The following is a 12,770-nucleotide window of genomic DNA, read 5'->3' as shown; positions in this document are numbered from 1 at the left end:
ATTAAAAAAAATAAAATCCCTTCCTCTGAGGCTAACACAGACCATAATTTCATACAGATTGGCTTGATCAAACTGGCTTTGTGCCATGCTAATACAAATAGCCCTTTATACAAAAGTCAATGACTTAGATGTTATTCTCCCATTTTACAGATGAGGAAAATGAGACAGAACTTCAAGACCAAAGCTCTTAACTACTCAACTATCCTGTTGATTGTGCCAGGCAATTAGCAATTCGCAAAATCATCACCTGGGTTTAAGATGTACTACTTCACTACATATAAAATAGATAACTAATAAGAACCTACTGTACAGCACAGGGAACTCTACCCAATACTCTGTAATGACCTATGTAGGAAAAGAATCTAAAAAAAGAGTTGATATATGTGTATGTAAAACTGATTCATTTTGCTGTACACCTGAAACTAACACAACATTGTAAATCAATTCTACGCCAATAAAAATTAATTTTAAAAAAGTCAGTAAACAGATCTTTTCAAGAAAATTTATAGGACAATTTAATTGAAGGAGCATGCTTGGACTTAAGATTCCAAAAAGAAAAAGAAAAGATGTACTACTTTTAATTACTGTTGAATACTTCAAATTCAACTTAAATATATTAAAAATACACACAGTCTTGTCAAACACAGTCCTTGTTGCTAGGAGTGAGATGAACGAAATAGAGGTCTTTTCTTCAGGGAGCTCGCTGTCTAAGGAAGGAGACAGATGTGGCAATAATTAAGTAGAACACTGCCATTAGGTTGATTAGTTGCATGTATTTTTGTAATAAATAAAAATCTTTGCTTTAAAATTACAAAAAAATGCAATACTAAATATATAAAACAATAAGTGAACGTCTGCCTTCCTCCTCACCCCACCCCTGATCCCTAAGTCTGGCAATTTTATTAGCCAGAAGTAACTACTGACACTACAACTACTATCAAGTTGGTGTGTGACTTCTAGGCTTTTCTCAATGGGCTGGCAAAAATTAGATCAAATATACTGTTCTGCGTCTTTTCTTCAATTAATATATCAAGGGTATAATTCCAAACAATATTCAATTAAATGCATAAATCATCATTTATTTAGCCATGCTCCTATTCACGAGCTTTGTGTTGTTTCCAATTGGAGCTGTAGGCTGCAGTGACTATCCTTGCCGTATCTTTGCATATTTTTACTGGTATTTATAGAAGGTACGTTTTTATTATAATTTAAAAATTAATATACAGTTAATTTTGGTGTGTGTACATGTATGAATTTTAATGCATATATAGATTCATGCAACTTCCACCACATTAGAATTCAGAAAATTCCATCACCCCCTAAAATCTTTTTTGTTCTGCCCCTCTGTAGTCAAATCTCTCCCACTCCTAGTCCCTGGAAACCACTCATCTGCTCATCATCCTTATAGGCTCACCTTTTCCAGAATGTTATATAAATACGTTCATACAGTACGTAGACTTTCTATATTGGTTTCTTTTACTCAGCATAATGCCATGTTGTTGCAAGTATTGGGTTGGCCAAAAAGTTCATTCAGGTTTTCTGTAAGATGGTACCACCCCAATATTAATAGTATATCCCTTTTTATTACTGAGTGGTATTCTGTTGTCTGGACGTACCACAGCTGTTGATGCATTCGTCTGTTGAAGGATATTTGGGTTTCTCCAGTTTGGGGTGATTATGAATAAATGGAGTTGCTATAAACATTCACTAAATGAACATAAATTTTCTGTAGGGTAAATGTGCAGGAGTGGGATTGCTGGGTGGTGTGGTAAATGCATACTTAACTTTATAAAAAATGATTAAACCCTTTTCCCCAGTGACTAGACCTTCCACTTCACAACCACCAGCAGTGATTGAGTTACAATTGCTACACATTCGAGCTAGCACTTGGTATTATCGGGGTTTTTTGTTTGTTCTTTGGGTGTTTTTTGTTTGTTCCTTTTAGCCTTTCTAGTAGGTGTGTAGTGGTATCTCACATGATTTTAAGTAGCATTTCCCTAGTGGATAATCATACTGACCATTTTTGTGTACTTATTTGCCATCCATATACCTTCTTTGGTGAAGTGTCTCAAATCTTTTGCCCACTAAAAAATTGAATTGTTTATTTTCTTACTGTTAAGTTTTGAGAGTTTTAAAATATATTCTGGATGTAAGTTGTTTGTCAGATATGTGATTTGCAAATATTTTTCTCCCAGTCTGTAGTTTATATTTTAACAGTGTCTTTCATAGATCAAACTTTGAAATTTTGATAAAATCCAGTTTTTCTTTATAGATCACACTTTTGGTGTCATAGCTAACAACTCACTGCCTAACCCCAACATCATGAAGATTTTTCTCCCATACCTCAACAGTTTTACATTTTTACATTTTACGTGATCCATTTTCATTTAATTTTTGTATAAGGTGGGAGATTTTAGTTTAAAGCTTTTTTTTTTTTTTTTGCATATGGATGTCCCGTTGTTCCAAGCCTATTTGTTGAGAAGACTAAACTCGCTTCACTGAATTATTGAAAGATACAATTTTTAATATGAACTGGTGTAACACGAGTATAGTTTAATTGTTAAAAGAGTGGGTTTTGAAATCAGTCTGCCTAAATGTGAATCTCAGTTCTACCACTAATTACTTGTGTGACAATGACCAAGTTGACCACTTTTTGTCTTAGTTTCCTTTTCTGTTAACTGAAGATAATTATAGTACCTACTCCATAAGGTTCTATGAGAATTGTTATTACATGTTACACATGGAAAAGTGCCTGATATATAATAAGTGATGAATTAGGGTTAGCTTTTATGCAACTTTACAATTGTGGGCATTGCAAGCATGTCCCATAAATACATTTCCAAGGAATATTGGAAATATTATGACCATTTTTTCAGTTGGTTATTTGTGTATCTTTCTCTGTGAATTGCTACTGACATTAATTTATAGAAGTTATTTATATGTGATACATATTAACTCTGTAAGTTTTATATATCACGATATTTTTCCCATTTGGCCGTTTTATCAATTGTACCCACAGTGCAGACCTCCCTGTTTATTGGTAGCATCAGACATCATGCCCCTCTCTATTCTTTGTCAGTTTGATAGACAAATAATGAGATGTGCTTTTTGTTTGTGTATGGGGATTTGTAGTCGAGTTAATTATCTTTTCCTATGGTAATTGGTGTATCAGTTAGCTCTTATTGAGTAACAAGTCATCTGAGAACGTAATGGTGAAACAATAAACATTTATTATATCTTAGATTCTGTAGGTTGGCTGGGAAGTTCTTTGATCTAGGCTGGATTGGCTGAGCTCTGTGGTCAGCTGATAGCTTGGCTGGGGCTGAATGGTCCAGGATGGTTCACACACTTATATATCTGGCAGTTGTTCTAATTGGACCTAAGCTGGAATGGCTCATGTCTGTATCATGTGGTCTCTCATCCTCCAGGAGATTAATCTGGACTTTTCCTCATGGTGGTCTCAGGGTTCTATAGAGCAGTAGGAGGGGGCAAGCCCAGGGGAAAAGCACTTTTAAAGCCTCTGTTTGTGTCACATTTGCTAATGTTTCATTGATCAAGGATAGTCTCATGGATAAGCCTAGATTCAAGGTGGAGAGAAGTAGGCTTCACTTCTCAATGGAAGGAAATGCAAATTATTGTGACCATTGTTTTTCAATCTACTGCAGTTGGCTATTTATTTTATAAAAGATGTTGGCGTTTTCTATAGTGAAATCTGTCAGTGTTTTCCTTTATGGATTTATGTATATCCATGCCTTTGGATGACCAGACGTAAGCTTCTTAAAGGCAGAAACTATATTTTAGTCTTTTCTTCACCCACAGAAGGCAGCATACGGCCCAGCTCATAGTAAGTGCTTATCGAATGAATTCACTCACTGAAGGCCAGGCTCACTTATTTATTTATCTATTCCTTCATCAGTGCTTATTGAATAGCTGTTATATGCCAGGCACTGTGCTAATTGTTAGAGATATACAATAATGGACAAAGGGCAAAATAGACTCCTCTCATGGTGCTTAGAGGGAAGCATCGTGGCTGGTAATGGAACTTAGTGAGACATGGGTTCAAATTCTATCCTCTTTGTCTGTCGCCGGGCATATTACAGAACACCTGTGAGTTTCTTTTTGTAACCTGTAAAATGGAATATATATCCCTTCCTTCAAGAATTTGAGTGAACAAACTTTGTAAAGCACTTGGCACGGTACCTATTATGTAGCCTGTAACAAACAACGTTAGCTTTGTTCCCAACATGGTATAAGCTGAAGCCTGCTGAGCATGCTGGCCCTCTTTCTTTGTCAGCCTCTTCTTAGAAATGATCATGATCCTGAACTTCTTCCATTACAGAGTCATTTCTGTGGTTTGCTCTTCTGATAGCTCTCAGTGGGTTGTCATTTTAAGCTATTCTTGATTATTCTCTTTTTTGTGCAAGCAAACCAATCAAATTGCGTTCTTTGCTGGAATCTGGAGAACAGGGCACTTAGGAGTTAAAGGGTTTTTTGAATTCTGTCTTGGATGATAGAGATATTTGGTTGTGGGAGTGGGCATGCACATCTGTGCACATCTTTTGGCAGCAGAAGGGGAGAAGGGAATTTGGCAGGTGATTGAAGCAGGAGAAGAACCCAGAAAGAGAAGATGGCCTGGTTCCAGAGATGGATTCCTCTCACACCAGATTAATTTCCTGGCAGTGGATGAATACAATTCAATTAGAGAGCATCCCTCTCTCGGGGCAAAATGATAGGAAAGTTTATAAGGCAGCACTGTAAGGCTTGGGGGGCGTTGTGAGATGGGCAGACCTCATTTCTGGGACTTCCCACTCTCTCTGTCCTGTACCCTTGCCAGCTTTTGGTTGCCTCTCCTCAATGTCTTTTCTCCGTTGGCCCAGTTTCTACCAAGCTCCAGGATTCTTCAGGTACCATTCTGTCAAAATGATAAACATTCCAAATTCCCTCACATTAGAGATTTGTCCATTTACCTGTAGGGTGACAGAAAGGGCCCTGGAGAGAAATTCACACTTGAGGGCTGGCTTTGCCATCAGCCGTTGTGTGACCACCGACCAGTCTCTTTTGCATGGGCCTCAGTTTGCCCTTTAAAGTGTAAGGCTTGCACCAGGCAACCTCTAAAGTGTCTTCCAGTATAAACAAGCCTTGATTTGATGGTGCCATGCCTCCTCCAGCCCCACCTTCCAGAATGGAGTTCGCATGTAAGCGTACATGTGTGCTGGGTGTCTTGCGAAGTCTCACTGTGTGGATGCCATGTCTATTCCCTGTATAAAATAAAAACTTGCTTGCTAACTGACTGGTGCAAACTCTGATGTTCTAACTAGAACATGTGTTATTTATCCTGGATGGAAAATTTCTGGCATTCACAGGTGGGGAGAGATGCCATTTCCTCCAGCAGGCAGATGAGGGTCCTATTTGTCTGGGAGGCGGGGATGGGAAGCAGGCATGCCCTTTGGGCAGACAGGCTTGGCACAACTCCTGAGTGAGAACAGTTTGTTGTTAGAGAGCCCCAGCCTAGTCATATCAAGGATGTCCTTGTCTAACTCCCAGCTATGCATTTGAAAAGTTAGCAACTTCCTTTGGTTATTTCCAGCCTTGTGCATTTTGGGATCTTCTCGTTAATTGCCCAATATCTTCTTGGAAGGAAACTTGAGGGTGAAGTTATTGCTCAGAGACTTACTACATACATAAAAGGATCCTGGAAACAAACAAACAAACAAAAGATTAAAATATTGGAAAGATGCCTGGAAACTGGATTTCTTCAGGGGACCCAAGACAGGAGAGAAGATGTTAAAAATACTTTAACATAGAGTTGACACATAGAAATGGTGCCAGTAGTTCTTAAAATTCGATAAAAAGAAATTAATGTCAACTTTAGGATAGATTTAAGAAAGAACATTCTAGTGGTCAGTCCTATTAAACACTTATTCATTCTTCAAAATTCTGTTCAGTAGTTACCCTTTGGGGGAAAACTTTTCTGACTCTCTTCTCGTATCCCTTTGGGTTTGTCCTGGGAATTCCAGCTCTCCTTCAGGCCAAATGTCACTTCCTCAGGGAGCCTTACCTGATTTGTAAACCATTTCTCCACATCAGCCGAGTTCGATTAAGTTCACTATTATGCTATCCATAGCACCTTCTAATTCTCTCTGATGGTACCTATCATGGTCCCAGTGTTATATTTATATGATTGGTTTGCCATGTCTGTCTTCCACATTTGTCTGTAAATTACATACAGGTTGAGATCAGATCTGTTTTATTCACTCTTGTGTCTCCAGGGTCAAGTACAGTACCTTAGCACCTGGGAGGTGCTCAATAAATTTGTTAATGGATGAGGAGACATATAAATATTGGGTGGATGAAGTAAGACATATAAGTAACTTTATGAGTTTTTTTTAAAAAAACTGAAGAGAATTTTCCTTTTCTGGACACCATAAAAAATAACTAAACTAAAATCCAAAAAGTTCCACCAAATAATCTTGGATAGTTTTGGGGCTGTCTTTGCTTCTTTGCTCATTGCCAGGGCCAGGCCTTGATTTCAGCAATGCTTTTGGCCAAGACAGTTTCAGTTCATTGCCAGTCCCCTGATTTCAGAAACACTTTTGGCCAAGGTAGTGCTCCTTGCCATTTTAAGTATTTAGAACTGTAAGATATCTGCTGCTGTTAGGAAGGTGAAACAACCAAGGACCCTTTGGAAAAATCTGAAACAGAAATAGCAAACTTCCAAGAAATCATACAGACAGTTGGTCCAAAGACGTGATACCTTATTCCAAACACACATTAGTGAAACTCCACCCAAAACCACAATTCTGAGGTAATAAGAAGTACAAGGCAATAGCCTCACTGTGCAATAATTTAACCTGCTTTTTCCTCTTAGCTGGCAAGTACTTCAAAGATCAGGGAGCTGTGTTAACTGGAACTTGCCTCTGCAGCTGTGCTGAAGCTGAATGTGGGAGGAGGGGCGCAGCACCTTGTGAGGCAGGGAAATGTATTTTCTTTGATATTTATTCATTTAACCTTTCATTTTCTTCATCTGTAAAATTGTTAAAAGTGATTGAGGTTTTATATGTTTTATTTAAGCAAATTCTTTTCTCCCAAATGAAAACTTATGTGGAACTGAAATGTAAAACAAACAGATGAAAGTCGAGCTGTTCAGTGAGGGTGTACATGTGTGTGGGGGCATCTGGAATGCACTCTGTTGATTTCACCTCCACCACTCTCAGGAAGTTCTGGAATACCTTTTTTTTTTTCTTTTCTTAGAAAATGAGAAATAACTCCTTGAAACACGTTTGAAAAGCATGACTTCGTCCCTCATTTCTAATTCAGTTTGGTTCTAGTATACGGGTATAGATTTAGGTCCACAATCCTTTCTTTGACTGTTTTTAAAGAAAGATATTCCCATGTCTTAGATAATGGGTCATTATTCAAAACGTCATCCTAAATTAGAAATCAATCCCAGAAAAGAATCAGGGTTATCTTGAAGCAAAAGGACAGCTTTGTTGTTCACAAAGTTTGCAAACCAGGAACACTGCAGAAGCCATGGCTGGGAGCCTCGTAAGGGAACTGGATTGTCCTTAAGGCCCGACCACAAGTGTTAGATGATCGGCTATCATCCAAGCTTCTCATTAGGGGCTTTTCCAGGTAGGACCTTAGCAGAATCAGAAATCCTTATAGGCTTTTCTTTTCTTTTTTTTCTTTTTTTTGTGGTTTTTCTAAGAAAGAGTTACATGACTCAATCCCAGTTCTGTCGTGACTGCCTGGCTCCGTTTTGTTTTTGGTCCCGGTCAGCCACACCTGGTCCATTTTCTGTGTTCTTTCTTAGAGGATTTCTCTTATTTTTATGTTTCCTTAGGGGATGTTATTTTATTTTTACAAAATCAATACTGAATACAAGAATATCTATACTCAAAAACAAGATTTAAGCAGCATTTTGTGTTCACCACAACTAGATTTAGTGAGAAAATGTTACTACCAAAGGTTCAATGCTGTTCAGTACAACACACAGAAAGTATAACCAGCTGAACAACATTGTAGGATATTGTCAGGCTTCAACAATGATGGACAGTCATTTGTTAACTTGGTGGATGCAGTACTACATCAGCAAGTATTTCCTTACACACAGGACACACTTCAAGTATGGAAAAGTGTTTGTGAGATCTTTGCTGAGGAAAAAGTAATATCAATCCCCCAAACATACAAGATGTATGAAATTCCATACACATCTTACTTCCAGTGGACTCTTAACCTTGATGTTAGAAGCAGGAATTAAACTAATTAATGAATTTGATCAGAGCACTTCAGGCTGTGGTTGTGGTAAAACAACTCAAAGCCAGTCTCCAACAAGACTTGGAGAGGATAGTTTTGTAAAAAAGAAAAGGTGTTGGCATGGGGACTGATAGTGACATGAGCCCAGGTGGGCTTTGCCCCTTGGCAATTATCCTCAGGAAAGTGTCACCAATGGCAGATTCCCGGGTGACACGAGTCACACAGTGGCAGTTACACCTTTCATGTGCCAGTAGCAGAACCCTTTCGAGAAGCCACAGTCTACAGCTGTACCCACGGCGGCAGAGCATCTTATTCTCTCTTCTCTTCTCTTTGAAAGGCGACACTTGGCCGCTCTCCTCCTCTCTTTTCTTAAATTTTATTTTAATCAATTTTTTTTTCAGCATTGTAGAATGACATCACATTTCCTATTACTAGTCCAAAGTTGAGAGAAAAAGAAAATGTATTATTTGGCTGCGATCCAAAAAGATTTGGAGTGAGTGTAGGGATAAATGATGAGAGACATATATATTTTTTTCTCTGGCTCTTGATTCCCTTCCAAATGCACCTTTTTAAGGGAAGAGCAATAACATTTACTTTTTTACTTTTGATTTTTATGTGTAGGTAATATTCAAGTGGTTCAAAAGCCAGAATACCTTACATATACAGTGAAAAGTCTTCCTCCCATCATTGTCCCCCAATGACTTCTTTCTCCATTAATAGGTCACCCTTGTTCTTAGCTTCATGTATACCTTCCAGAAATTCCCTAGGCATGTACAAACAAGAATAAATATGGATTCTTAGTTTAGGAAAGCTAAACAGATGATTTTTAAAATTCATCCCAGAAACCTGGTAAGTATTTCTTCCCATATCTAAAGCTCGTATACAAGATTCTTCTGATATTTTCTTGTAAACGGCAGTACAAAGGACAGAGAACTCAGGTGGAAGAGGGCTTCCTGTAACTGACATGCTGAGTGAGGGCAGCAAAGTGTAGTCGAATCCAGACTCTCAGAGTGTACAATTTCCCTTTCTATCCCTGAAAGTAACGGGAGAGAGCTGGGAGGAACAAAAGGAAAAAGAAACTGGACCCATACCTAGAAATAATTTACAGATGCAGTGTGGTTGTCTTTTCAAATCAACTGCTTTTTCTATTATTTCCTAAAGCCATTAAACAAACCACAGCCAGTGCTAATGCAGTTCGGTGAGTTCAGAGCAGGGCCCTTGGTTTTGGCAAATCACTCAGCTGGCCCTAGAAACGGGGGTGGATCGCACTGCAGCTGAAAGAGTTACAGTGTTTCCTTCCTCTTGATGACTCTCTCTGGGAACATGCCTGGAACCGGTGAGTGCGGGAGATGAGGTGGCGCTCACTCACCCCGGGGCAGAGCTAGAGGTGTGTGTGGAAGGGCAGCTGTGCTCTGGTGTTATTTTTGGGAAGCTGTAATTCCACTGCTAGTTTTCCTAGCTCATCCCCTCTTGTCACACTTTTCGTATCCTAACCTCTGTTCCTTCTCTTGAAATCTTAAAGTTAAACCGATGAGGCTAGAAGCAAGATAGGCGTTTGAGGGTCAGGCTTGGAAACCCATTCTAGTCAAGATTTCCTCCCTCAGTGTGTTGAGTTTGCATTACAAGAAAAAACAAAAAAACAAAAAAACCCCAAAACTGCAACACCGACCCCCTACTTACGTTAAGACTTGATTTTGAAATTCTTCCTAGTGAATCAGATAAAAATGTAGTTCCTAATAGAATCATCCTCAAAACATCACTGCATACATCAAACACTGGCAAATGCCATTGAAAACAAATTGTATGAGAACTTCATCGCAGGCACAGTGCTTGGCATAAATAGGTCTGGTAAGTGAATACAAGTCAGCTCCAAATCCTCAGCAACCATTGATCACCTTTCTATGGCATTTAGTAAAAACGTAACATTTGCTTTTTCCCCTGTAAACTCAGAAATTATCAAAACAGTCTTTTAAATATGGGCAAAGAGTTCAGCTTAGACTCAGAAGAGCACTTTCATTTTTAAAAACAATTTATTGAAGTATAGTTGATTTATGCATTGTGTTAATTTCTGCTGTACAGCGAAGTGATTCAGTTATACATATATACCTTTTTCATATTCTTTTCCATTTTGTTTTATCACAGGATTTTTATTTTATTTTATTTTATTTAGGCTGCGTTAGGTCTTCATTGCTGCAGTCGGGCTTTCTCTAGTTGTGGTGAGTGGGGGCTACTCTTTGTTGTGGTGCATGGGCTTCTCATTGAGGTAGCTTCTCTTGTTGTGGAGCACGGACTCTAGGTGCCCAGGCTTCAGCAGTTACAGTGCATGGGCTCATTAGTTGTGGCATATGGGCTCAGTTGCTCAGAGTCATGTGGGATCTTCCCGGACCAGGGATCAAACCTATGTCCCCTACATTGGTAGGTGGATTCTTAACCACTGCACCACCAGGGAAGTTCCTATCACGGGATATTTATAGAGTTCCCTGTGCTATACAGTAAGACCTTGTTGTTTATCCATTCTATATATAATAGTTTGCATCTACTAATCCCAAGCTCCCAATCCTTCCCTCCCCTACCCCCACCCCCCTTAGCAACCACAAGTCTATTCTTTGTATCTGTGAATCTGTCTCTGTTTCATAGAGGTTCATGTGTGTCATATGTTAGATTCCACATGTAAGTGATATTTGTCTTTCTCTTTCTGACTTACTTCACTTAGTATGATAATCTCTAGGTCCATTCATGTTGCTGCAAATGGCATTATTTCATTCTTTTTTATGGCTGAGTAGTATTCCATTGTATATAGGTACCACATCTTCTTTATCCATTCATCTGTCAATGGACATTTAGGTTATTTCCATGCCTTGGCTGTTGTAAATAGAAGAGCACTTTCATTTTTAACCTCATTTTTCTAGAAGTGGGAGCCAAGTGAATTGGTGAAATTGAATTAGGCCATTTGCTATAAAATTTGTGCATGTGCCCATCTACCTACCTATCAATCCAACAAATGCTTATTAAGTGATCTATGTGCTGAGAATAGGCAGGATATTCCTATGTGAATCAATGCAAATAAAACAGCTTCAATTCTCATCCTAATGGAATTTATCACCTAGGAGAAGAGAGATCAAATAAAATAATCACAGGTTGTGGTAATTTTTATGAAGGAAACAAGAGGCCGAATTAGTGAGTTGAAGGATGAGAGTGTGTAGATATTGTAGATAAGATAGGTAAAGAAGACCTCCATGAGAAAGGCATTTAAGCTAAGACCCCAAAGGATGAGAGACGTTAACCATGCAGTGGAAAAGAGCATTCCAGGCACAAGGATCAGCATGTCCAAAGGCTTTGAGGTAAGGGTAGGGTATAGCTAAGGAATTGAAAGGCCAGTAAAAATTTGAATTCCAGCTCTGATTTCAATAGCTGTGGAAGATAGAATTAGCTGCTCAATCTTTTGAGCCCTCATTTCTTTATATTTAAAAATGAGATAATGGCATATACCTCACAGAGTTGTTGGGAGAATTAGATGAATGTTAAAAGAGATAACATGGAAACTACTTGAATCACTTTATATCTACGCAAAGGTCTCTGAGACTCCAGTAGGCCCTCATCACCCCGTGTACTTGACCTGTCTAGTCTCCTGATCATTTTATACAGACTTGAGAATCAAGCATCACTGGAGCCAGAAAACATCCTCCATCCCCGGTATTTCCACTTTCACAGGAGAGAATAGGCACAGATTCCACTTGCTCATCTTAGAAACTTTGGAAATGAGAAGAGAAAGGGAAAGAGGAAGAGGGGGAGAGAGAGAAAGTGAAATGAGAGCGTTTGCTTTTTGTAAATATGCTTTATCACTTAGGAAATAAATCTTAAAATCAGGTAGGATTTCATTTTTACATTTGGGAAGATTTGAGGTTTGGGACTAGGTGTTCAGAAAACAGAATAAGGAGAAATGAAATAATGGTTACTGAGTAACTCATATATTAAAAACATGGTGCTTAGTAGGTTATGTACTTTATCTCATTTAAGCTTTACAAGAATCCTGCAAGACAGGTCTTTAGCCTCATTTTAAGGCTCCGAGGGAAATGCAGACTTCACTCAGTCCCTCTTTTACCTTGTAGAATTTAACATGGAATCAGGCAATACTTTGGTAATGATGAGAGTCTATAAAGTTAGCATGCAGTGTATGTAGCTGACATATTTCTTTAGAATACTTTATTATTGGGGTAGAACCACATTATCATTAATTAATAAAGTTGATAAATAATAATTATTAATTATAGTTCATAATAATGATAGTAATGCCATTATCATGAATTTGTCTCAACTCGACAAACATGTACTGGATGCCTATGTCTCAGGCACTGTGGCAGGTAAAGATACCTAGTGCATGGCTTGTTTTGGGAATGGAGAATAACTGACAGTTCATTACAGCTAGGGTGTGCAGTGCGGCAGGAGTGGTTAGCAGGGTCTAGGTGATGAAGAGTCTTGATGCCATGGTAAAGAATTTTGGATCTCGTCCTATG

The 12,770-nt window shown here is 38.5% G+C and overlaps 1 protein-coding gene across 4 annotated transcripts in view; it reads left to right on the top strand.

Moving 5' to 3' along the window:
* Positions 1 to 12,770, top strand: part of TEK (TEK receptor tyrosine kinase) — a 95,271-nt gene that overhangs the window by 27,685 nt on the left and 54,816 nt on the right. The gene's annotated exons all lie outside the window — the stretch shown is intronic.

The sequence above is a fragment of the Hippopotamus amphibius genome, chromosome 2 (assembly GCF_030028045.1).
Source record: "Hippopotamus amphibius kiboko isolate mHipAmp2 chromosome 2, mHipAmp2.hap2, whole genome shotgun sequence".
Taxonomy (NCBI): domain Eukaryota; kingdom Metazoa; phylum Chordata; class Mammalia; order Artiodactyla; family Hippopotamidae; genus Hippopotamus; species Hippopotamus amphibius.
This window is presented reverse-complemented; position numbering and strand designations above follow the sequence as displayed.